The sequence below is a fragment of the Mauremys reevesii genome, linkage group 3 (genome assembly GCF_016161935.1).
Source record: "Mauremys reevesii isolate NIE-2019 linkage group 3, ASM1616193v1, whole genome shotgun sequence".
Taxonomy (NCBI): Eukaryota; Metazoa; Chordata; order Testudines; family Geoemydidae; genus Mauremys; species Mauremys reevesii.
The window spans coordinates 32,454,992-32,480,030 of NC_052625.1; the positions used below are offsets into that span (position 1 = coordinate 32,454,992).

Below are 25,039 nucleotides of genomic sequence, written 5' to 3' on the forward strand. Positions count from 1 at the left end.
CAACAGTCCTCTGTCCAGCCACTTCCTTAGTGGCAGATTACAGTCCAGGGTCTAGCTACCCAAATCAGTAGCAACTGGGACCAAGGGGGAGGGGGGAAGGTGGCAGTCACACACTGCATCACCTCCAACACCCCCCAGCCATTTCCCTGAAGCTCTAGCACCTTCTCTGCCCTGTACCAGGGCCCCAGTCTGGTAGCAGTGAGCTAGGAGCTCACTCATGCTGCTCTGACCATGATGCTGTCTCTTCTCTCTCCTTCAAGGTGAGACTCTAGGGAGTGACTGAAGCTTCTCTGTTCAGCAGCCCTTCTTATATCGCCCAGCCTGGCCCTGATTGGCTGTCTCTCTAACCCTTCTCCTGATTGGCTATCTCTACAAGTCCTTTCCTAATTGGCTGCCTCCTGCACAGCCTCCCAAGGGCTGCTTTATCCCCTCCTTCTGTCAGTGTTGGGCAGATGCCACATCACACAGGCCCTGCTAGCTTCTTTTTGTTCTTTTCTGCTCTCCCCTCCCCCTCCTTCTTGTGCACTTTTATCCAGCCTCCTTGTTAATAGGCTAATTAGCTCACTAGCTACCAGATCAGATAGGGGCTGGGAAATCAGGAACTTCTCTCTTTTAGTCTGGCCCTCCTCAAGGCCTAAATTGTTAAAGAGTGACCAAGGTGCTGATTCAGTTGCCAATTCCAAGCACTGTCACAGGTATATCTACAGTTCAAGTTGGAAGTGTAATTCCCAGCTCAAGGAGACACTCACCATACCTCTGAAAGAGCTATCATGCTAAAAATAGATGTGTAACCATAGCAGCACAAGCAGAAGGATAGGCTAGCCACCAAGTGCAATCCCACAATACCATACATGTACTCAGGCAGCTAGCCCTCCCATCACCACAGCTGTTTTTAGTGCACTAGCTCAGAGCTAATATGGGTATGGCTCCTCCTCCTCCTCCTCCAACTCAAAGTGTAGCCAAACCCTTAGTTTCAATGTTTGCCTGGGGTTTGGCCAGGTCAGCTGAAATCTAACACTCTGACTAAGGAGAACACAACACAACTGGAGGGGTGAAAAGATGCCTGCTTCCCCATGCTACACTAGCCAAGGATCAGGCCGCTGACTGGAGTAACTCAGAACAGCTGCCAATGGTCTCAAAGGGCTGATACAGCAGCCAGGGATGAGCAGGTACACTTCCAATACTTCCTTTTTCTGCACAGCTGTATGCCATCAGAGCATCTTCCTTCACTGGGATGACCCTCCTGTGGCCAGATACACCAGCTTTAGGGCCAGACTCTGCCAGCATAAAACACCTGCAAAGCATCCCAGCATCTGTGCTGACATGTAATGGGTAAAGTAAAAAGAGTTTTCCAGGGAAGCTGGCACCTGAAAACAAACATATGTGTCTGATGTTTACATATGGAATAGTAGTAGTGACATCTTTTTGTCCCTATCATTCAGTAAGTATGAAAATGGGTATTAAACACTGGGGGCAAATGAAACCGGGGTTTCATTTACTCATTTCTGCCTCCTAAGTGTAGATCTGTTATTAATGTGTCAAAAGACTTTAAATTGCAAGTACTAAATTAATTAGTAAATGGTTGAGGGCCTGTTATAAGATGGAGTGTAATCCATAAGTCATGCACTACTTGTGGGTATTTTGCAGAGCAACCCACATTTCTGTATTTCAGGGTCCACACTGCTGCGGAGCGTTGGCATTTTACCTTTCCACCTACTCAGGGGCCATTTAAGACTTGTTATTCTCAGTTCATAGGAACTGTGAAAATAAAATTCCATCTGTTTACACACAAAATGGAATGAGAGAATATTCATAACTCCACTTTCATGCCACCTATGGCTTTGGTACAGAAACACATGGAGCTATGTGAAGTAAAACTGTTTTCCTAGTAGGAAAGATTGTCTGTCAGTTTTGCCATTTGTTAATCAGTTGATTTTAAAAACCAAAGCCACTTTTAATATTCACAGATTTTGGTATTTTAGTTGATGTTTGGAATTGCAAAATAATTCCAAAGGGAAAAGCTTTTGGAAAGCAAATCTCAATTTTATTTGAAGTGTATTATATTCATTTTCCACAGTATTTCCACTGTTGCTGCACAATGGCCTTGATCATTTGTTTGTAAATTTGGCACTATTACTCACACAAGAACTAGATTAAAGGAAACAAGAAATGGTGCGAGTTGGAACACCCTGGGAATAAAATGGAGATAACCTGAAACTTCTTAGTACCTACTAGTAGGTATATAATATCAGGCAAGAGAATAAGCATACTAGTGAAAATGTACATGGAATGTAAAGTGCAAAGAGGGAGGAGATGAAAAGGGACAGAAGAATGTGGGGAGCAGGGAAAAACAAACAGGTTTGTGAGGACATTGAGGAAGTACAGGCTAACGGGGGAGGGGAGGCTGAAGGAAAGTGTGGAGCTTGGATACTGTGAAGAGAAAGGGAAGACAAATGTGGGCAATGTATGTAGGGGATGGCCTGGGGACAGGAGATTGCATGGAGCACAGAAGCAGAATATAAATGTGGAAGAGTGAGACACAAGAGGTATAGGATGGCAGCTACTCCCACCCCAAAGGGAATCCATCTCCAAGCAGCTATTGGAAAGGTTCCCAGTTTGCATGTACTTCAGTGGTTCAATTCTGAACATGAAATTAACACACAAATTGGTGCAGGCAGCTTCCCCAAAGGCTCAAAAGGAAATAAAAACCCTCACCTTTTTGAATCTCATTACTTTTAAGCCAATTCAATGATTTTTTAACACTGAAGTTTGGCAATGCTCTGGTATAGTGTAAGTACTCCTGAGGGAATTCTGTGCCAAAAATTAACAATTCTGCACATTTTATTTGTCAATAAATAAATGTGGAGGCTCCAGAATGGCAGTGGGGGGTTCAGGCCACAGGCTGCATGGTTGTGGAAGATCACCCCACAGCCCCCTCCCACACACCTGGGACAGGGACTCAGCAGTGAGGCTGCACCTAATTCTGACACAGCACAGGGCTGGGCCTGCCCCAGAAACACCCCAGGGCCCTGCCCCTCTGCACCAAGTATGAGCAGGCAGGCTCAGCCCAGCAGGATTCAAGAGTAGAGGGGCTTAGTGTGGAGGGATCCAGGTGTGGGGTAAGAGGATTCTGTGTGGGGCAATCTTGGTGTGGGCAGCTCTATGTGAGATCTGGATGCACCGAGGCTCATTAAGGGATTCCGGATGCAGGGACAATGGGACTTTGAAGGGGGGTCCAGGTGAAGGTAGTTGGGGCTCAGCAGGACGGGTCGCTGTTGGGAGATGGGGCTTGGCAGGGGCGGGTCTCGGTTTTGGGAGCTCAGCAGGGGGCTCTGGGTGCTGGGGGAACAGGGCTTGGTGGGATGGGGTCCAGGTGCAGCTGGTTGAGGCTTGGTAGAGTGGGGGTCCAGTTGAGGGGAAGCTCATCAGAGTGGTCCAGGTGCAGGGGGGTGAGGCTCATCAGGGTGGGGGGTAGGATGGGCCAGGCTAATGGGAAGTCTCACCTGCTGCTTCCACCACTGCCAAGGGGATGCCACATGCTGGGCTACCACTTCCCCCCACCCTATTCCCCCAATCCCTTTCTCTTCCCCAATCCCTCCCACTTCCTTTCCTCACTGTCCCCCTTACTCCCACATTCCTCTCCCCCTGCCCTTGCCCTATCCCACCCACTTCTCCCTTTTCCCCTGCCCCACTCAACCCCGCTTACCCTGCCCCATCACAGAAACTCACTGCTGGCTGTACAGAAAAAAGGATGGCTCCCAGCACCTAGAAGGGAAGCACGACCAGCACTAGGACCCATTAGGTGACATCCAAGCAGCACCCTCTTTCAGCCAGACAGCTCTATGCTCACTGAAGGGGGGGGCAGTGGCATGTGACCCCATGTGCCCCCCTTGCCTTGCCTCTGCTTAGGGGGGCAATGCCCCCGCAAACTATACCCTTGGGCATCCCCCTCACACAGCTTCCTTTTCTTCCCTGTAATTTTCTGAAGGGAAGCAAAGAAATCTTCAGGGGGACATGAATTCTACACACACACAGTAGCTCAGAATTCCCCCAGGAGTAATTGTAAATTTCTTATTAGGGTTTAGCTACAAAGAGTCCTGTTTTAGGATTCTGTGGAAGGGAGCTCTGATTCAAAGCCACATTTCTCATTCAGCAGGTGTCTTTTTTATACAGTTCCAAGACATTAACTCCACAAACTGAATTCAGACATCATACCCTGAAAGGCCCACAGCACTCTTTGGTGGCACTGGATAAAGTTTGGTTAAACAAAAAACTGTTTCTGTTGAGGTAAGGTTTTTCCTAACTGGGTCACAAACCCAACCGCAGAACCTGATTTTATCGAGGCTTGGGACCAGCAGCACTGCTTTATTAAGTATGATGTGGAATAGAATGATTGCCCTTATATGAGAGGTAGAACAGGAAGCAGCAAAATTGGATTGAAAGCAAATGCAGAGAAAACAAAAGTTCTGAGGGTAGGAAACTGGACAACAGATGCAAAGTTGTATGTGGATGGAAAATAAATCAAACAGGTAGAAGAGTGCTGCTATCTGGGGAGTGTGATGACATCTGAATGTGGCTGTGATAAAGATATCCATACAAGATTAGAAAAAGAAAGCACCACTTTTGGAAGGATGAATAATATCTGGTCAAACAGAGGTCTCCACACCAGACTAAAAGTCAAATTATAACCATGTGATTGTACGGAGTAGAGGCTTGACTGATGAGTGGTTAACAAAAAAGTTGAAGACTCCCAATTACAGATGGCAAGTACCACAATTAGTGAGCGACTATAATCAGTGACAGAACTGGACTATTCGATATGTCAGCAGCACAAGAAGCACTAAGGATCTAGGAACAGAAGACTATGAACAGAAACCTAATTGTTTTCATAACAAATACACCTCTGCCCTGATACAACGCTGTCCTCAGGAGCCAAAAACATCTTACCACGATATAGGTGAAACTGTGTTATATCAAACTTGCTTTGATCCGCCGGAGCATGCAGGCCCCCCCAGAGCACTGCTTTACCACATTATATCCGAATTCATGTTATATCAGGTTGCGTTATATCGGGGTAGAGGTGTATTAACATCTCTATTACTGGACAATTACCAACTGTGATCCAAGACTCATGGAACTATGTTGAAACAAATATAAACCATGAAAATAGTGCCTTCTTTTTCATCCTGCACTTTAGCAGTATACCAAATTAAAACATTTCAAAACTCTTAAGAGTCTTGATCAGTTAACCACTGAAATGGTTTGATAGCAGCAGGATGACTTTCTCTACTGCCCTATTGTTTGGAGGTCCCATCAAGAAGTCATTCTGGTTTTGATAGATCTGATAGAGTACTGTTAGATAGCTTTATAATGCCACAGTAGATGTGCATATTACTGGAGGTTTTATAATTCATAGCCAATTAAGAGAAAGAAATAGAACAGAAAAGCTTCAGTTTTATTTGCTGGAGTAGATCTAGTGGTGCCTTAAAAAAATTAATATTACCTAATTAAATTGCCTGAATTGACATATTAGCAGGAGAAAGCATTCCTTAAGTATTGTGAGAATCTCTTCCTGATAGTGAAATTTAATGTCTAATTTCAAAAATCAATATCCTCCAATGCTCTCTATTTCAGATTCTAGAGCATTGAATTTAAAAGAGAATACTTAAAATGTAAGCTAAGTATTATCTTTTAAAATGTTACTATAGAGTGCCATTTGGTACATTGAAATAAACTGTTAATGAAGTTTGTCACAAAAATCTCTCAGAAAGTAAACTAACTTTCTCCTTTTATATAAGCCAAGTTGCTAATTGCTGAGGTTAGGTCCCAGGATGGGTCACTCATTTGTACTCTGAAGACTAAACTACTTGCAATTTATTTATTTTTATTTCAAATTTTGCAAAAAGAATATTTAAGAGTACTAATGTAAAGGATGTTAAGAACCACCTACATCGATACCTCATGGAGTACAACTAGAATCAAAGAATAGAGTCAATATTTGTTTTCCTTAGCTGTGAGGGATTGGAAGAATTCTGCTGGGAGCTGGAAAAGACCTTAAATATGTTTTCAGCTCCTGGATTATTATATATGTTAATTACTGGACAAAGTACTGGAATGGTCTATTTTTATAACGGTATTTCTAAAATGTTTCAAGGAGCACCTAAAGCAAAGTCAGGCACTTCTTTTTATGGAAGGAGAGTATAGATAATAATGAATATTTATAATAAATAATCTATTAAAACAATTTTCAGTGTAAGGACTCATGACATATTCAAACATGAATATTCTACAAGGGGTTGTGAAGTTGCCTGAATGTGTAACTGAGCAACTATTTCCTTGAGGAGTTGAGAACAGTCTTGTATATTTTAGTATATGAAAGGAAGAACAGCATGAGGAAATATTCATTTTTAGAATAAAAACCTTGGCTTATCCAGCACTTCTTGGGAGCCTGCCTTCAATAGTTGAAAATATGCACTTGTGACATCCAAAAAAACTACATGGAAAATTAAGGTTGCAAAGTCAAACACTCAAAAGTTTTAGGAAGTGCAAGAATTAAGGCTGCCTGTACAAACAGGCAAAAGGAACATCCTTGATACCAAGGTGACCCTCTTGCCAAAAATCAAGTCCCTGCTACAAAGTATGGAGGCACTGGAACATCACAACAAAGCAATTATAAAGACATTTTTAAACATGGGCAAAAACAATGTATTTTTCCCAGAGCTCAATATTAGAAATAGGCAAACCATTTTAGCAGAACTTTCTAAAACTATTCAGCCTGAGGTACACACCTGGTATGGAAAATTTCAGTCCAAATTATGTAAGTTTGGTAAAGTTAAAGGAAATTGAAAACAAGGACTTTTCATGGGAAGTTCCATAGTATGTGCTATCTTCCCATCTTATAGTTATTACAAGTATGTAGAATGGTCACTCACCAGCCAATACACCTCCTTTTGGCTGGTCACAGTGCAGCAGCCGCTTCTACTTTGGCACCCCCTGACAGTGGTCCTTTGAGTCTGTGGTGGTTTGCCCCTTCTCATGACCCAGCCCTCCAGCCAGGTCACTGATAGTCCCACCCCTTCCAACAAACAAAAAACACTCCAATTATCTTATGTCAGGTCTTCAGACCCACCCTGGGCCCCGTAGTCCTTCCCCCTTGCATCTGGAGAGTTTTGACATCCCTTTTTCTAGTGATTGGTAGGACAACCCAGGCCCTCCCTCTCCTCTGGAATCCAGCCTAAGACTCGATGCTAAGCAGTGCAGTTTCCTCAGAATCACTCCTGTTTTTCTGGGCAACGCTCTTACCTTTATCTGCCACCAGGCCTTTCAACAGAGCAACTCCTTCCAGTGCTTTCTCCCAAGAATGTCCAGCTCTTTGCATGGCTTTTTACCAGTTTGTGGCTGATACAGTCCACTTAGGCTCCCAGGCAGCCCCTTCTGCCTGGTCTGCAGGCTCTTAAACCAGTTGTTGATGGTCTGCCAATTAGCTGCAGCTAGGGAGGAATCCACTCTCTCTCTCTCTCTCTCTCTCTCTCAACCCCTTAGTGACTGTGGCAGGGTGGGTGAGACACTCTGCACCCCATATTCACTGTGGTGATATAATTATGACATGTTTTGTACAAAGTGAGGTATCATTTTAAAAGTCTTAACCTGTTGAACATTAATACCCTGTTAAGTTGTAGGTGCTAGTATTGTATATCAAGTTATGAAGTTTTGCTATGTGTGTGCCACTGAAACATGTTGTGAGGGTGGGAACACCCACCAGCTGCCTCTCAGGTACAACAATAAAAAGACCAAACAACATTTATGGCCCATTGAGGAGAATACAAACACTCACAAGGATTACTCCAGGAACTGTGTACAATGGAAACCTCTCAGAGATAGTCTCCATTGGGTACACGCTCAGGAGCGGCGCCAGGGTTTCTGGCACCCTAGGCAGAATTCAGGGGGCGGCATTTTGTGCGCTCCCCATGGGAGCTTCCAGTTCCGCTCCCAACGCACCACTGAACAAGGACCCTCTGCCGAAATGCCGCAGGCGACAGCGGCAGTCATTGAGCTGCTCAATTGCCTGCTGCTGTTTTCCGTGGCACGTTGGCAGAAGGTCCTTCTTCGGCGGCGCAACAGGAGTGGAACTGGAAGCTCCCGTGCGCCCCGTGGGGATCGCACAAAATGCCGCCAAATTCTGGTGCCCTAGGCGACCATCTAGGGTCGCCTAATGGAAGCGCCGGCCCTGTACGCGCTGTTTGACTCATGTCACAGCAAAAGATCTTTCCAGCAAGCTGGAAGAAGATATAAAAAGGGGAAGTGACATCATCACTGGGCCTCACTCCCCCCACAACACAACAGCTGAAAACACCTGAGGAACAAAGACTGAATGGGAAAGGGGGTCCCAGGTGGGACAGAAGAATTCCAGCCAGTGTAAAAAGCTGTAACAGGCTTGTACTAGCTAACAGGGCGAGGCACTGCTTGATTCAAATCCTATCTAGTTCATACTGCTTAGATTGCATTTTGTTTTATTTCTAAGGTAATCTGCTTTGATCTGTACACTCACTACTTATCACTTAAAACCAGGTTCTGTATGTACAGAGACAGCCTCTTCTCTAAATACACTGTTTTATATTAATAATAAATTACAATACTTTGCACTTGTGAAATACTCTTTATCCTTGAATCTCAAAGGGACAGATTTTCAAAACTAGATGCATCTTTGGGTGCCTAAATACCTTAGAAAAATCTGGACCAAAGTGCTTTACCTCATTATCCCTGTCTTGGCTGGAGAATCTACAACACGGAGCTAGGGACTTGTCCACTATCTCATAGAGAGTTAGTGGCAAAGCAAAGGGTAGAAGCCAGCTTGCAACCCACTCAACCAAAATTCCTTTTCCAGAGAGGAGACTCAACTCTTCAGCCACACACAACCTTTAAAAAAAACCCTACATTCACAACTGGAATGTTACTTTGTGCCACGTATTCCTACCATCTAGTGATCAACTTACTATTTATAAGCTGCTTTCTGCATGTCTTAAACAGAGCAGTAAATACGTATCCACTGAAAGCTGTCTTTTACTACACTGTCATGGGGATGATCCACCCATTACCCTTTGAGGGGCAGGGGGCATTACGGCCCCGCAGTTGCATCTGTAGGGCTGCCAACCGTCTTGGAGCTGTGTGGCCCTGTGGCCTTAGCTCGATGGCCCTGGCTCTCGGGACAGTGCGGCTCAGTGGCCAGAGTGCATACTATGGCCCTTGCTCTCAGGGCAGTGCGGCCCAGTGGACAGAGTCTGTACTACGGCCCTTGCTCTCGGGGCAGTGCAGCCCAGCGGCCAGAGTCAATGTTATGGCCCTCCCCCAGTGCCCAGTGGACGGAGTCCATAATAGTGGTGAGCGGGGCTACCACCCCGGGGTGGGTGGTGACCAGGATAGCAGGACCCAGGCCTGCCCTCTTCACCAAGTCCCAACGCAGGAACCTATCAGTTGCCCATCACCAGCTCGGCGGGGCTCCAGCTGAAACACGCTGAGCCTTGCTCCAGTTCTGTGACCATTTCCCCACAAAAAACCTCCCTGGGTTCCTTCCTACCCGAGTCACTGAGGTTTTCCATCTCTGGGATTCTCCAGTCTCTCCACTCTCTGCAATGTCCAAGCTGGTGTGTCGGGGTCCCTCTCCAACCGGCTGGCTTCCACATCTTGGAGTGCAGGCGGTCCTCCCTCAGGAGCTAGCAACACATTTCCTTCCCCACCAGCAGTCATCCCAGGCTGAGCTGCTCTGCTGGCTCGTATACCCTGCTTCCAGCTGGAGCATGCCCAGCAGAGCAGGGATTGGGGTGGGGGAAGGGGGTGGCCCATTTACCCAGGGAGACCCATGTATAGAAAGCAATGTGAGCAGAACTTAATTCTTAAGATTTAAACGTGACACTTTGCTACAGTGTCTTACCTTGATTCTTGAGGTTACATGTTGTTCCATTCAAGTTCTTACATCCCACCCTCCACTGTAGTATCTACTCACCTAGGATTTTCTGGGCTTTATGCTTCCCTAGATCTACATTGGTGCTCCCATTGATGTCAATGAGATTCAACATGCAGATTGAAGGCAACCTGCCTGTTAACACCTAGAATAAAATTTCCCGCTCTATTATATAGGGGAAAATATCATACACATGTGTGGCTCACACAGTAATTCCATGAAATGTAAGCAGCTACTTACTGTGTGCTGTGATTATTGGTGTTCATTGAAAGCATCACCTAGTGGTTAGTGGGTCTTACCTCCTTAATGCAGATAGGAGTTGGTAGGGGAGTCTGGGCCCTCCCACTCCACCGGGCTCCAGCCCGGGCCCTCTAAGGGTTAGCCAGGGTCCAGCAACCAGGAGCACCTTAAGGCTGCTCTCTTTAGGCCACTTCCTACTACCCACTCTATGTAGTCCAAGTTTTGCAATCTGTGGTGAACAGGCAATAAAGAAAGATACCAACCGTCCTTCAGAGTTTCTGGGCCCAGCAGTTAGGTTTCTCTTCTCCCGAGGAAGGCTCTATAGCTCCCCTTCTCAGGTATTCCCAAGCCAGGTCCTTCTCCCTACCTGGTCTGCCCCCTTCTAAGCTCCCTTCTCCATCTGGAGCATGCTCTACAGGTGTGGCTGGGCAACACTGTTTGGGCCCAGAATTGCTCTTTAACCCTGTCAGTTCTATGGCAAGGCTCATACAACCCACCACATGTGCAGCGTCATGACTTTTGGTATATAATAACAAGCAGGGGAGGCTCTAGACCCCCAGCGCGCTGCGCAGCGCGGCGGCGGCCTTTTTTGGGGTGGCGGCATTTGGCTCGGTGGACCTGCGAGCCGAGCCCGGGCGGACGGACCCTGCCGGCTGCACTGCAGCCTTCCCCCCGCTCCCTGGGTCTCCGGTTGCTCTCATACCACAGGTCCTGCGGCAGCAGGGGAAAAGGGGAAAAGGATCGGGGGCGGGGGGGCGGCACAGCGCTGCGCGCTGCGGCTTCTGGGGCTAGAGCTTGCTTCCGCCCCTGATAACAAGACAACTTTGAGGTCCACCTTGGGGTTATTTATATATATATATATATATATATATATATATATATATAATGACAAAAAGCATCTCTCCTCATGCATTAATTGTTTAGAATTAACAGATTGTTTAGTGAGAATAATGAATTGGAGTCCCAAATGTTGTCCTAGCTGTTACAATTATTGCACAAGGCAATGGTGGGAAATGTAATGACGATAGAATATGTCACTGCAATCAGCTCCCAGGAGGCGATAAGATTTGGAAGTGGAGAAAATCTTAGCTTCATGAGAGAAAAGAGAGTCATAAGTTTAGGGAAGTTATTAACAAAAGATCCTTTGAGTTGCTAAATTTTCAAAACACACTAAAAATGTTGTCTCCAGAAGTCAGTCTATGGAAAAGTGTTCACCTGTTACCATTGCTGACAAATGATTTCAGTAGCACACATTAGATTTCCAATCCCTTTCTGCACTCAAAGACAGTTTCAGAGTTTAGAATATAAAACTCAGGAATGAGCAATCAGTCCATTTGTTTAAAACAACCATTCGGTTTTAAATTGTTAGACCAAAACTGATTATAAAAGGTGGCTGGAAGAAAGGGTGGGGGGAGGGAGGGAGGTTTGCACATTAAATTACTCAAGCCACTGCACATAGCTGTCCGTTGCTACAGACTGAGGTTATACACACACAAATAAGCCTGACAATGGAATTTAAACTTCTAATTAAGATATATTTTGATGCAAGAGCCATGAACCAACCAAATGGGAGCTGCTGGGTGCCAGCACTTTTGAAAATCAGACCCACATAGGTGTCTGTATGTAAATTGAAAAGCCTAAATGTGGGCATCTATTTTTAAAATCTTGGCCCAAACACTGTCAGGTTTTACCTGTATTAATAATTAACATCACTGATGTATATTTCATTTGCCTTACTGAGTCTGGAGAATGCTGCTATTATATTCATGGTCCCTTTTGTTGTGGTCTTCAATAATGAACATATCTGGGGGAGACGACATTGAAGTTATAATTTACCATCTCCTTTATAAAATGGGTAGTATATATACCTACAACAATATAAAAGATGAACAATTAAGGAGGCGCTACTGTATGCAGTTGTTGGTGGGTGATGTAAAGGCAAGCATGAAAAGGTTTTCCCTCTTGATTTGAAACAAAATTCCTATAGATGAAGTAAAAAGAAGAGATTTGGGGAGTTAATTGAAAACCCTGGAATGTTTAATTTGGGATAGCAGAACAGAAGAACCGGCTTTCTATGGGGTGGAATGTAGCTGTCAAGAGAGAGTTACCATTTACTTCCACTGTGGGGTGATATCATTGCAATATTCAAGCTTGCTGAGCAGGCTATATTCTTATACAGCCCCAGAAACGTAATAGATTTATATTTTTTCCTCCCAAGCAGTTCCCTTATCCCATATTTCTAAACAACTGGTTGTTAAAATCTTTGCCAGTTCCAATTCAAATCATGAGATCAAATATTTGAAGACCCTCCTAGTCCCAATAAAGGTGATTCATTGTATATTATTACCGAAAAATTGACAACTGTCTCCCCTGCGGCCTGACAGAAGGTGGTCTCTATTTTGAGAGATCAAAACACTATGAAGATCTGGATGACCTTGTAAACTGGAGTAATAGTAATAGGATGAAATTTAATAGTGAAAAGTGCAAGGTCATGCATTTAGGGATTAATAACAAGAATTTTAGTTATAAATTGGGGACATATCAGTTGGAAGTAACAGAGGAGGAGAAGGACCTCAGAGTATTGGTTGATCACAGGATGACTATGAGCCGCCAACGTGATATGGCCATTAAAAAAGCTAATGCAGTTTTAGGATGCATCAGGCAAGGTATTTCCAACAAAGATGAGGTGTTAGTACCGTTATACAAGGCACTGGTGAGACCTCATCTGGAATACTGTGTGCAGTTCTGGTCTCCCGTGTTTAAGAAGGATGAATTCCAACTGGAACAGGTTCAGAGAAGGGCTACTAGGATGATCCGAGGAATGGAAAACCTGTCTTATGAAAGGAGACTCAAAAAGCTTGGCTTGTTTAGCCTAACCAAAAGAAGGTTGAGGGGGGATATGATTGCTCTTTATAAATATATCAGAGGGATAAATATTAGAGAGGGAGATGAATTATTTAAGCTTAGTACCAATGTGGACACAAGAAGAAATGGATATAAACTGGACACTAGGAAGTTTAGACTTGAAATTAGACAAAGGTTTCTAACCATTAGAGGAGTGAAGTTCTGGAACAGCCTTCCAAGGGGAGTAGTGGGGGCAAAAGACATATCTGGCCTCAAGACTAAGCTTGATAAGTTTATGGAGGGGATGGGATGATGGGATAGCCTAATTTTGGCAATTAATTTAGCAATTGATCTTTGATTATCAGCAGGTGAGTATGCCCTTAATGACGTATGGGATCTGCGTTACTACAGAGAATTCTTTCCTGGGTGCTGGCTGATGAGTCTTGCCCACATGCTCAGGGTTTAGCTGATCGCCATATTTGGGGTCAGGAAGGAATTTTCCTCCAGGGCAGATTGGCAGAGGCCCTGGAGGTTTTTCACCTTCCTCTGCAGCATGGGGGCATGGGTCACTTGCTGGAGGATTCTCTGCAGCTTGAGGTCTTCAAACCACAATTTGAGGACTTCAGTAACTCAGACATAGGTTAGGGGGTTGTTATAGAAGTGTATGGGTGAGATTCTGTGGCCTGCATTGTGCAGGAGGTCAGACTAGATGATCATAATGCTCCCTTCTGACCTTAAAGTCTATCAGTCTATGAGTCTATGAAGACAAATTTAGTTATTGAGTCATTTCTCTTCTCATTCTAGGACAGTGGTCCCCAATCTTTTAATTTTTCACTCCCCCCAGCCGTGGTTGGGAGCCGCAGCCGGGAGCAGGGCCACAGTCAGGGCTGGGGGCCGAGGCTGGGTCTGGAGTTAGGAGAAGGCTGGAGCCTGGAGCGGAAGAGCCAGGGCCAGGAGTGGAGCCATAGCCACGCCAGAACCCAGGGCCATATCCAGGTACGGAGCCACAGCCAGGCCAGGAGCTAGGGGCCAAGGCTGGGGAGTGGGGCCAGAAGCTGAGCCGGGGCTACAACAGCGGGTGGGGTCGGGAGCAGAGCTGCGGCCGGGAGCCAGGGACGGAGCAGAATTGGGGGAAGAGTGGAGCTGGGTGATGCCCCATCTCCACCCCCCATGGGGGCTGGCCCAGGCCCCACTGAATGTTCTTCCCTGCACACACACACACCCCTGAGGGGCTTGCCCCACTGTTTGGGAACCACTGTTCTAAGATAATGAAAGCGTGCCAGGTTGGCTTTTACTTTTATTTGGGTAAGCTAATTAAACTATAAGATTTCTCATGCACTTATCACCTTAGGATCTAAAGGTAAAATTTTCAAATGCTCCTAGGTGATCTAGGAGCCTAAATCCCATTTTCAGAAGTGATTTGTGAGGAGGGATAGCTCAGTGGTTTGAGCATTGGTCTGCTAAACCCAGGGTTATGAGTTCAATCCTTGAGGGGTCCATTTAGGGATCAGGGGCAAAAATTTATCTGGGGATTGGTCCTGCTTTGAGCAGGGGGTTGGACTAGATCAGGGTTTTCAAACAAGGGACACCGCTTCTGTAGGGAAAGCCCCTGGAAGACCGGACTGGTGTGTTTACCTGCCCTATCCGCAGGTCCAGCTGATCGCAGCTCCCACTGGCTGTGGATCGCTGCTCTGGGCCAATGGGAATTGCTGGAAGCGGCGGCCAGTAAGTCCCTCGGCCCGCACCACTCCCAGCAGTTCCCATTGGCCGGGAGCAGCAATCCGCGGCCAGTGGGAGCCACGATCGGCTGGACCTGTCGATTGGGCAGGTAAACAAACCAGCTCAGCTTGCCAGGAGCTTTCCCTACAGAAGCGGCAACCCCTGTTTGAGAAACCCTGGACTAGATGACCTCTTGAGGTCCCTTCCAACTCTGATATTCTATGATTTAGGGCTTGTCTACATGATGGGCTAATGACTCTATAGCCTGGCTCTTGCCACTTCCCCCCAGCTCCCATTGGCTGGGAACGGCAAACCACGGCCACTGGGAGCTACAAGCGGCCGTACCTGAGGATGCTCAGGTAAACAAAGCGTCTCATGGCCCGCCAAGGGCTTGTCCTGAACAAGCCGCAAAACAAGTTTGGGAACCCCTGCTCTACAGGGATGTGATTTCTAAAGCACACTGATGTGTTGTACGTTAATTGGTCTGGGTAGACCCTGCGGGTGTGCTTTAACGAAGTGCTGTTTGAAATTGTACTACTTTAAAGCATAGGGAGCCTTTAGTGCACACTAGCAGGCTCTACCTTGACCAATATCAGAAATCACACCGCTTGTACAGCATTTTACTCACCCACACTCCACCCTTCCCATGAAGACAAGCCCTAGGCACTTAAAAGACTAAGTCCCACTGAAAGTGAATGTGACTTAGGCACCTAAGTCAGTTAGGTACTTTTGAAATTTTTACCATAATTGCAAGGCAGTGATTTCCAGCCACTAAAGTCTAGGGATCCTACTAGGTTATTTTAAAAGGCAGGTGTTTTAGATGGTATTAATGAAGGTTCTTAGTCCAAGGCCAGAAGGGACCATTATGATCACCTAGTCTGACCTCCTGTTTAACACAGGTCATAGAACATCCCCCAAATAATTCCTAGAACATATCTTTTAGAAAAACATCCAATCCTGATTTACAAATTGTCAGTGATAGAGACTCTACCATGACCCTTGGTAAATTGTTCTAACGGTTAATTATTCTCACCATTAAAAATTTGTGCCTTATTTCCAGTCTGAATTTGTCTAGCTTTAACTTCCTGCCACTGGATCATGTTATACCTTTCTCTACTAAATTGAAGAGACCATTATTAAATATTTTCCCCATATATATTCTTATAGACTGTAATCAAGTCACCCCTTAACCTTCTCTTTATTAAACTAAACAGATAGACTCAAAAAGCTCAATCACTCAACATACACGTGTTTTCTTATCCTTTAATCATTCTTGTGGTTCTTCTCTGAACCCTCTCCAATTTTATTAACATCTTTTTTGAACTGTGGGCACCAAAACTGGACACAGAATTCCAGCAGCAGTCACACAAGTGCCAAATAGAGAGATAAAATAACCTCTTTACTCCTCCTCAAGATTCCTGTTTATTCATCTCAGGATCGCATTAGCTCTTTTGGCCACAGCATCACCCTGGGAGCTTATGTTCAGCTGATTAGTCACCATGATCCCCAAATCTTTTTCAGAGTCACTGCTCCCACTGGATAGAATACCCCATCCTATAAATATTTGTGTTCGTTGTTCCTCTAGGTATACATTTACAGTTAACTTTATTAAAGCACATTGTTGACCTGAATTTGATGGGTTAGTTTTTATGGCTTGCCACTGATCGCATCCGACCAGACGATTTATAGGTTCTTGTCCAATTCAGACTACAGAGTTCAAGAACTCAGAGAGCTCTATATTGAGAAAGAACTCTCGGGGTGCTTGGCAAGAATGCATACACTGAGGACAATATCAAATTGATAATATCTTTATTGCCATTAACATAAAAATAAGGAATGCAATGAAACTTATAACTGCAAAACAGTAAAAGAATTCCAAAACTCCTGGTGGTAACATTTCTATTATAAGTACCTTGACCTAACATACTCACACCCTTCCTTGGGTGCCCGGTAATAGGAGGTGAAGGACCAGCCTCACTCCTGGCATGCCCAATTACGCAATGGTTCTGGCTTCCCCAATGGTTAGGAATGTTGAGTAGTTATACTATACTATAGTACACAAGCTGAGCTGATAGTGTGGTAGAAGATAGAATAGATAGATAGATGAAAAGATCTAAGAAGTAAAACTTAGTTTAAGAGCTGTAAGAGCTTAAGACCATAAGAAGTCTAAGAAGAAGAAAAGAACTAACGCCAAAGCATCTACAAGAAGAAGGTTTAAGAAAAGAACTAACTTAACTCTCTTACAAGATATTTTATAGGATCCTGACATATGTAATTCAGGCCCAACCTACTGCTGTATACCCAAATCTTGTTTCCGTACCCTAAGAAATTTATGGGTACATTTCTCCTATAGGTTAGTGGATTATGACACTTACTTTCTAAATATATTAATAAGGATTATCTCACTCCAAAACTTCCAACCTAGGCTCTCTTGATGACCTCGAGTTGTGGTGTACCCTGCGGTTGTAGAAGCCAGATAAACCTGTGATGTGATGTGAATAGTTCCTCCCTTGGTTCCCCAAAGTTCAGGGACCATTCTCATCTGTGCCAAAGGTTGCCAGCTTTTATGCTAACATATTTATAACTAATTCTACTTTTTGCTATATAGCAGATCTTACCGGATCTTACAGACCGGTAGGTTTCTTGCATTTCAGCAAAACTTATTATTAGGAAATACATGCCTCAACACATCCTAAATTCCAAGGAATTAATACTGATAAAATATAAGAATAAAATGGATTAATTTCAGAAAAAGAAACATATTAATTAATACTGCTAGCTGGATTAGTAGAATATAATAGCTAGCAAATAATCCTATGGGCTACAACATATTGTTTAATTGCACGCAGTTTGCCAAGAGATCCACATCTCTCTGAATTAGAGACTTGTCCTCTTCTTTATTTACCACTCCCCCAGTTCTTGTGTCCTCTGCAGTCTTTATCAGTGACGATTTTATGTTTTCTTCCAAGTCATTGACAAAAATGTTAAATAGTGTAGTGCTAAGAACTGATTCCTGCAGGACTTCACTGGAAACACACCCACTGAGTGACAATTCCCCATTTACAATTACATTCTGAGAACTATCAGTTAGCCAGTTTTTAATATATTTACTTGTGTGCCATGTTAATTTTATATCATTCTAATTTTTTCATCAAAATGTCATGTGGTTAGGGATGCCAACCCTCCAAGATTGCCCTGGAGTGTCCACGAATTCAAGATTAATCTTTAATTAAAGATTATGTCATGTGATGAAACCTCCAGGAATATCTCCAACCAAAATTGGCAGCCCTACATGTGCTACCAAGTCAAATGCCTTAGAGAAGTCTTAGTTTATTACCTCTATCAATCAAACTTGTACTCTCATAAAAAAGAGATCCTGTCAAACTAAATTAAAGTCTTTTCCATAAACCCATGTTGATTTGCATTAATTATTTTATCCTTTTCTAATTCTTTATTAAATCAAATCCCATTATCAGCCCTGACATTATAGGCTTGTCAGCCTGACATCAATCCCAGGCAAGATAATTACCTGGGTCATCCCATTTAGCCTTTTTAAAAATTGGCAAAACATTAGCTTGTGCATGGTTACTTTTTGGTTCTCATTCAAGTTGGAAGGATGGCTGCAGATTGGCTCCCCACTCTTCCTCTCCACATCCCTGCTAAGTATCAGAGTGGTAGCCATGTTACTCTGGATCTGTAAAAAGTGACAGAGTCCTGTGGCACCTTATAGACCCCAACTCACCCAACAATATTGTCAATTTATCCAGCTACACACTCAATCTGGCAGAAGAATCTGACCTATCTCAGGGACTCTCTTTTTGCCCCAACACCCTCACGAACATGATACAGTTCTGCGGTGATCTGGAAGCCTACTTTCGCCGCCTCCAACTCAAAGAATACTTTCAAGATAACACTGAACAGTGCACTGATACACAGATACCCTCCCACCAACAGCACAAGAAGAAGAACTCCACATGGATTCCTCCTGAGGGTTGAAATGACAGTCTGGACCTATACATAGAATGCTTCCACCGACGTGCACAGGCAGAAATTGTGGAAAAACAACATTGCTTGCCTCATAACCTAAGTCATGCAGAACGCAATGCCATCCACAGCCTCAGAAACAACCCTGACTTATAATCAAAGAGATTGATAAAGGAGGTGCTGTTGTCATCATGAACAGGTCTGACTACCAAAAGGAGGATGCCAGACAACTCTCCAATACCAAATTCTACAGGCCACTTTCCTGAGATCCCACTGAGAAATACACTAAGAAACTGCACCATCTACTCGGGACACTCCCTACACTAACACAGGAACAAATCAACATACCCTCAGAGCCATGACGGGGGTTATTCTGTCTACTACCCAAGATCCATAAACCTGGAAATCCTGGCTCTCTACACAAACATCCCACACACAGATGGAATACAAGCTGTCAGGAACAGTATCCCTGATGATGCCACAGCACAACTGTTTGCTGAGCTCTGTGACTTCATCCTCACACACAATTATTTCAAATTTGATGACAATATATACCTCCAGACCAGTGGCACTGCTATGGGCACCCACATGGCCCCACAATATGCCAACATTTTTATGGCTGACCTGGAACAACATTCCTTAGCTGTCATCCACTCACACCCCTTCTCTACCTATGCTACATTGATGACATCTTCATCATCTGGACCCATGGGAAGGAGACTCTGGAAGAATTCCACCATGATTTCAACAGCTTCCACCCCACCATCAACCTCAACCTGTACCAATCTATACGGGAGGTCCATTTCCTAGAAACCACGGTACAAATAAGTGACAGTCACGTTAACACCACCCTATACTGAAAACCCACCCACCTCTATGCCTACTTTCATGCCTCCAGCTTCCATCCCGGACACATCACATGATCCATCATCTACATCCAAGCGCTGAGGTACAACCGCATTTGCTCCAATCCCTCAGATAGAGACCAACACCTACAAAATCTTCACCAAGCATTCTCAAAACTATGATACCCACATGAGGAAATAAGGAAACAAATAAACAGAGCCAGAAGTGTACCCAGAAGCCTCCTGCTGCAAGACAAGCCCAAGAAAGAAACCAACAGAACTGCACTGGCCATCACCTATAGTCCTCAGCGAAAACCTCTCCAACGCATCATCAGAGATCTACAACCCATCCTAGACAATGATTCCTCGCTTTCACAGGCCTTGGGAGGCAGGCCAGTCCTTGCTCCAGACAACCCGCCAACCTTAAGCATATTCTCACCAGCAACCACACACCGCACCATAATAACTAATTCAGTAACAATCCATGCAACAAACCTCAATGCCAACTCTGCCCACATATCTACACCAGCAACACCATCACAGGACCTAACCAGATCAGCTACAACATCACCGGTTCATTCACCTGCACGTCCACCAATGCAATATACGCCATCATGTGCCAGCAATGCCCCTCGGCTATGTACATCAGTCAAACTGGACAGTCCCTATGTAAAAGGATAAATGGACACAAGTCAGATATTAGGAATGGCAATATACAAAAACCTGTAGGAGAACACTTCAACCTCCCTGGACACACAATAGCAGATTTAAAGGTAGCCATCCTGCAGCAAAAAACGTCAGGACCAGACTTCAAAGAGATACTGCTGAGCTTCAGTTCATCTGCAAATTTGACACCATCACCTCAGGATTAAATAAAGACTGTGAATGGCTAGTCAACTACAAAAGCAGTTTCTCCTCCCTTGGTGTTCACACCTCAACTGCTAGAAGATGGCCTCATCCTCCCTGATTGAACTAACCTCATTATCTCTAAGCCAGATTCTTGCTTGCATATTTATACCTACCTCTGGAAATTTCCACTACATGCATCTGACGAAGTGGGTATTCACCCACGAAAGCTTATGCTCCGATACATCTGTTAGTCTATAAGGTGCCACAGGACTCTTTGTTGCTTTTTATCTCTACTAAGGCACTTCCTCTTTCCTCACTCCAGTTTCTGCAGGCTATCCTCTGGAAGAGGATCGCATCTCTGTCAATCTGTTATGGCAATAAGCACTATGCCCAGTTAGAAATGCTTACAGAATCAGGTGTTATACCAGATTTTTAAATTAAGAAAATATATGTATGTAAAAATTATATAAAGTACTTTCAATGTATTCATAGAAATATGGCTGTTTACCTGATGTTCACAGCAGGCCAGATCCTCAGCTGTTGCAAATAGACACGGCTCCATTGAAATTAATAGAGCTGTGCTGATTTACTCCACTGAGGATCTCGCTTAGGATTTGATTCCTTTACTAATAAGTAAATTTCATTTGGATTCCATTTTCAAAGCACCATGCCTCCCTCAGGCATGCATTTGGTACTAAGCATGGCTAATTTGTACTAGACATAAAATATGCATGCTTGCTGCTGTCCATGGGACTAAAATATTCAACTTACTAATACATGTTAAAGCCAAGCTTCCCTGTACACTACAAAGTAATAAGGATATGCTATAGTAGGTGCACTTGTGAATTGGGAAAGCACCTAACATTTTATAAAAAACAGTTTTGATTGCTGAAATAAGTCTGTAAGTGCAGGCATTGATGTGTGTACTCCCAATAGAATAGTGCAACAATTTAAAGATCTATTTGCATAGCTACATATTCTAAATTTGACCACATTCTTACTCCAGCTAAATCTCAAATCCCTTCCAAGAAGTGAGAGGTTCTTGCCTGCAGGATTTTTTATTAAAAGAAGGGAAAAAAATGAAAAGATGAAAAGTAAAGTAAATAAAAAGTTATTGGCCTACACCTTCCTGTAATTATAGCACAGGAGAACATCAGGATCCCTGGAACTTACACTCCTGCACCTGAGAAGACTATTTGTTATGCATGGGAGAATCTATGTGCCACTGTATCAGTTGCTACATCTCCTACTCCCTCCCCTCCCTCTCCCTTGCATCCTCCAGCACAGATGCAGGACCACAGAATCATTATACCCTGGCATGTCCTAGCTACCACAACAACCCCTTGAGGCTGTAGTCAGCCAGGTGCCCTGAGGTTGCCATAACAAATGCCAGGGACTGATCTGGTCCCTGCTACCATCCCACCTTTGCCATACTCCCTCCCCCTAGTGCTGAGTCAAAGTGTCTAAGCCCCTCTATGTAAAGGTGTCACTAGTAGATAAGCTGTATAAAACTGTTGGTAATTTAAAACAATGGTTTCTCCTACCTCTCAGATGAAGGACCGTTTACCTTTGAAACCTATTTTTAACCTTGCTTTTTACTTCATATATCCTCAGAGTCCCAACTATCTGGGATTACTTTGGCCAAATACACCTGCAATGTTTTATGAATATAGTGGGGGGCATGGATCAGCATTCTCGGCACACTCCCCATCGATACCCGTCCAGGCCGGGGAAGCTAGTGATCCAACCAACGGACCACATTCAGTGATCAGTCCAGGTCACATACCACCTAAGGCACATTGTGCATAGGCAAAAAGATTAACATAGTTTAGGATAATCCCCAAGATAAGCACAGTGCAGCAGTCCAAGGCAGAGACCCAGGCTATGGCGACACTAGAGAATTTACAGTGCCACTGTAAACTCTCTGTATAGCTGCTCTAAGCCAGCAGGAGAGAGCTTTCCCATCTCCCACCAACATAACACTGTCCACACCGGCTCTTAAATTGGCATAAATTATATCACTCAGCTGGGAGGCTAATTCACACCCCTGAGTGACATAATTTAAGCTGCAGTGTAGCCATAGTCCTTGAAAACTAAACTAATCTAATAGTTCAGACATTGGCCTGAGACTCAGGAAGCCTGAGTTTCCTGCGTGACCTTTTTCAAATCTCTTAGAGCCAGATTCTTCAAAGGTACTTAAGTGCTTGAAGATGCACTCAGGTGTCTAGTGGGATTTTCAAAAAAGTATCAAAAACAGGATAAGCACCTAACTTCTATTGAAATTAATGGGATTTAGGCACCAAACCTGTTTAGGCATCTTGGAAAATCTCACTAGCAATTATCTGCACCTTTAGGTACAAAATATCTTTGGAAGTCTGGCCCTTAATCTCTTTGTGCCTCAGGTCCTCATCTATAACGATGGGAATAATCTACCTCACAGAGATGTTGCCAGGTTAAATACACCTCTACCCCGATATAACGCGGTCCTCAGGAGCCAAAAAATCCCACCACCTTATAGGTGACACCACATTATATCGGGTTTGGTCCAGTACAGAGTACTGGCTTCCCCGGCGATGATTTAAAGGGCCACTGCGGGGAGCCTCAGTCCCTTTAAATCACTGCCAGAGCTCTGGTAGCAAGGCTTGGGTGGGGATTTAAAGAGCCTGGGGCTCCCTGCAGTGGCCAGAGCCCCAGGTCCTTTAAATCACCGCTGGAGCTCTGGCAGCAGGGCTCAGGTGGGGATTTAAAGAGCCTGGGGCTCCCCGCAGCAGCCAGAGCCTCAGGCCCTTTAAATCACCGCTGGAGCTCTGGCAGCAGGGCTCGGGTGGTGATTTAAAGGGCCCGGGGCTCCACACGAATTTGGATATAATTGGGTAAATCAGCGGGGCTCGGCTGGCGCTTTAAAGGGCCCGGGGTTCCCCGCTGGTTTACTGCGCTATATCCAAATTCGTGTTATATTGGGTCGCGTTCTATCGGGTTAGTGGTGTTCAATAATAAACTGTGAGGTTCTCGGATTCTCCAAGGTAGTGGCCCAGATAAATTAGACTGATAGAATATGGAGGCAAGAAAGGCACAGGAAGGCCCACATCCAAAAGGAAAGGTTGCAACTTCTGAGTAAGATGCAAATGAAAAAAGTCACCACTGACTACTGCTAGCTGAGAGTCCCAGAGCCACAGCAGATCCAGAAGGTTCTCTAGATTGCAAACCACATTAGTAGGCAGGTACATCCCATTAGAGAGAGAAGTCATTGCACTCATTGCCTCCACCATATTGTTCTGTCTTGACTAGGCATGGAATTGTGCCATAGTCCCGAGGTCCATATGTTTCATCTTATGTAAGCAACATGTATGTATGTAAAATGCTGTTAGAAAGAGGTGCTTGTCACATAACCTGGACTATCACCACATGAAGTATCTATTTTGCTGCCTAAATTGGTTTGCTGTCTCTAAAATTTTGTTTGTGAGTAGAGTTCACCACATTTAGGCTCTTTTCCCTGGGGGGGGGGGAAATCACATGCAGTGACTTGTGCAGAGCTAAGCTTTATGCTATATAAATCCTAAATAGCATCTACATAGGGGCCACAAATTTGACCCACTACTGCAAAAACTGCTGTTAGGGAAGGCTGAGTTGCCAGCTACTACACACATCAGCAAGCCAACAATATTAAGACAAACTGTTACTGCTACATTGCACTCTATATTCAAGCCATAACCTATGCTATTTTCACTGTTAAATAGCCTGGCTAGTGAGAACTCTGCTCTTGACAGTTTGATCTTTTATACAAACGTGGTATGATTAATTTATCCCTCCTAAAATAGCATAATGATGAAATCTGCAGTTTAATTTCTCTATTACAGCTCTGACTATGGTCTGGTCTTCAAAATGCTCTTTGTCATCTATCACAGGTTCCTCTGAGCTGCCAAAGGTTTCGTGTGAAGTTGAGTTTTAAGCACCAGTAGAAGATTAATTTTGCAAAGAGAACAACCACTAAATACTCAGTAATAACTCCTGCACAGCCTCAGACATAAAAAATAAAAAATAAGACAAATTCACAAAGAGAGAACATGTTGCCCTCGTTATTTGAGATACCCCAAACATTTTTCCCCCAAAAAAGAACCCTAGGATACTTAACAGTAAAGCACAAAAAAGTATCTAACGCCCAAAAGACAAGGAAGGAGGGAATTTGATTTTAAATGGTATTGAAAAGACAGCACCATTAACAGTGCAACACATCAGTGTACATCACAATTCTGTATTGGATATGAACCCAACTGTAATGGATCAAATATGTGTCTTCTCCATTTACGTTGTGCTGCAGCTAGTAAAATGTTCATCTTGCACAAAATAACCACATTCAAGATTACCTAGACAGCATCACAACTATTAAGAATCTGATTTTCAAAAAGACTGTCTCCTTTGTGGGCATGGTTAGCACCTGCAAAATTATGCCTGGATTTTTGCACCTGCAGTTATATGGTGGATGTTAATCTAAATGTGAACCTCCATCTAAGGGTATGTCTACACTACCCGCTGGATCAGCAGGCAGCGATCAATCCAGCGGGGATCGATTTATCGCATCTAGTCTAGACGCGATAAATCG

General features: G+C 44.2%; 2 long non-coding RNA genes across 2 annotated transcripts in view; both read left to right on the top strand.

Annotated features, from left to right (window-relative positions):
* The window catches only part of LOC120400308, a 49,487-nt gene that overhangs the window by 12,117 nt on the left and 12,331 nt on the right, over positions 1-25,039 (top strand). The gene's annotated exons all lie outside the window — the stretch shown is intronic.
* Positions 995-24,472, top strand: LOC120400307. The gene is made up of 3 exons (XR_005595706.1): positions 995-1,169; positions 13,847-14,038; positions 24,345-24,472. It is a non-coding gene; the product is annotated as an uncharacterized LOC120400307 (long non-coding RNA).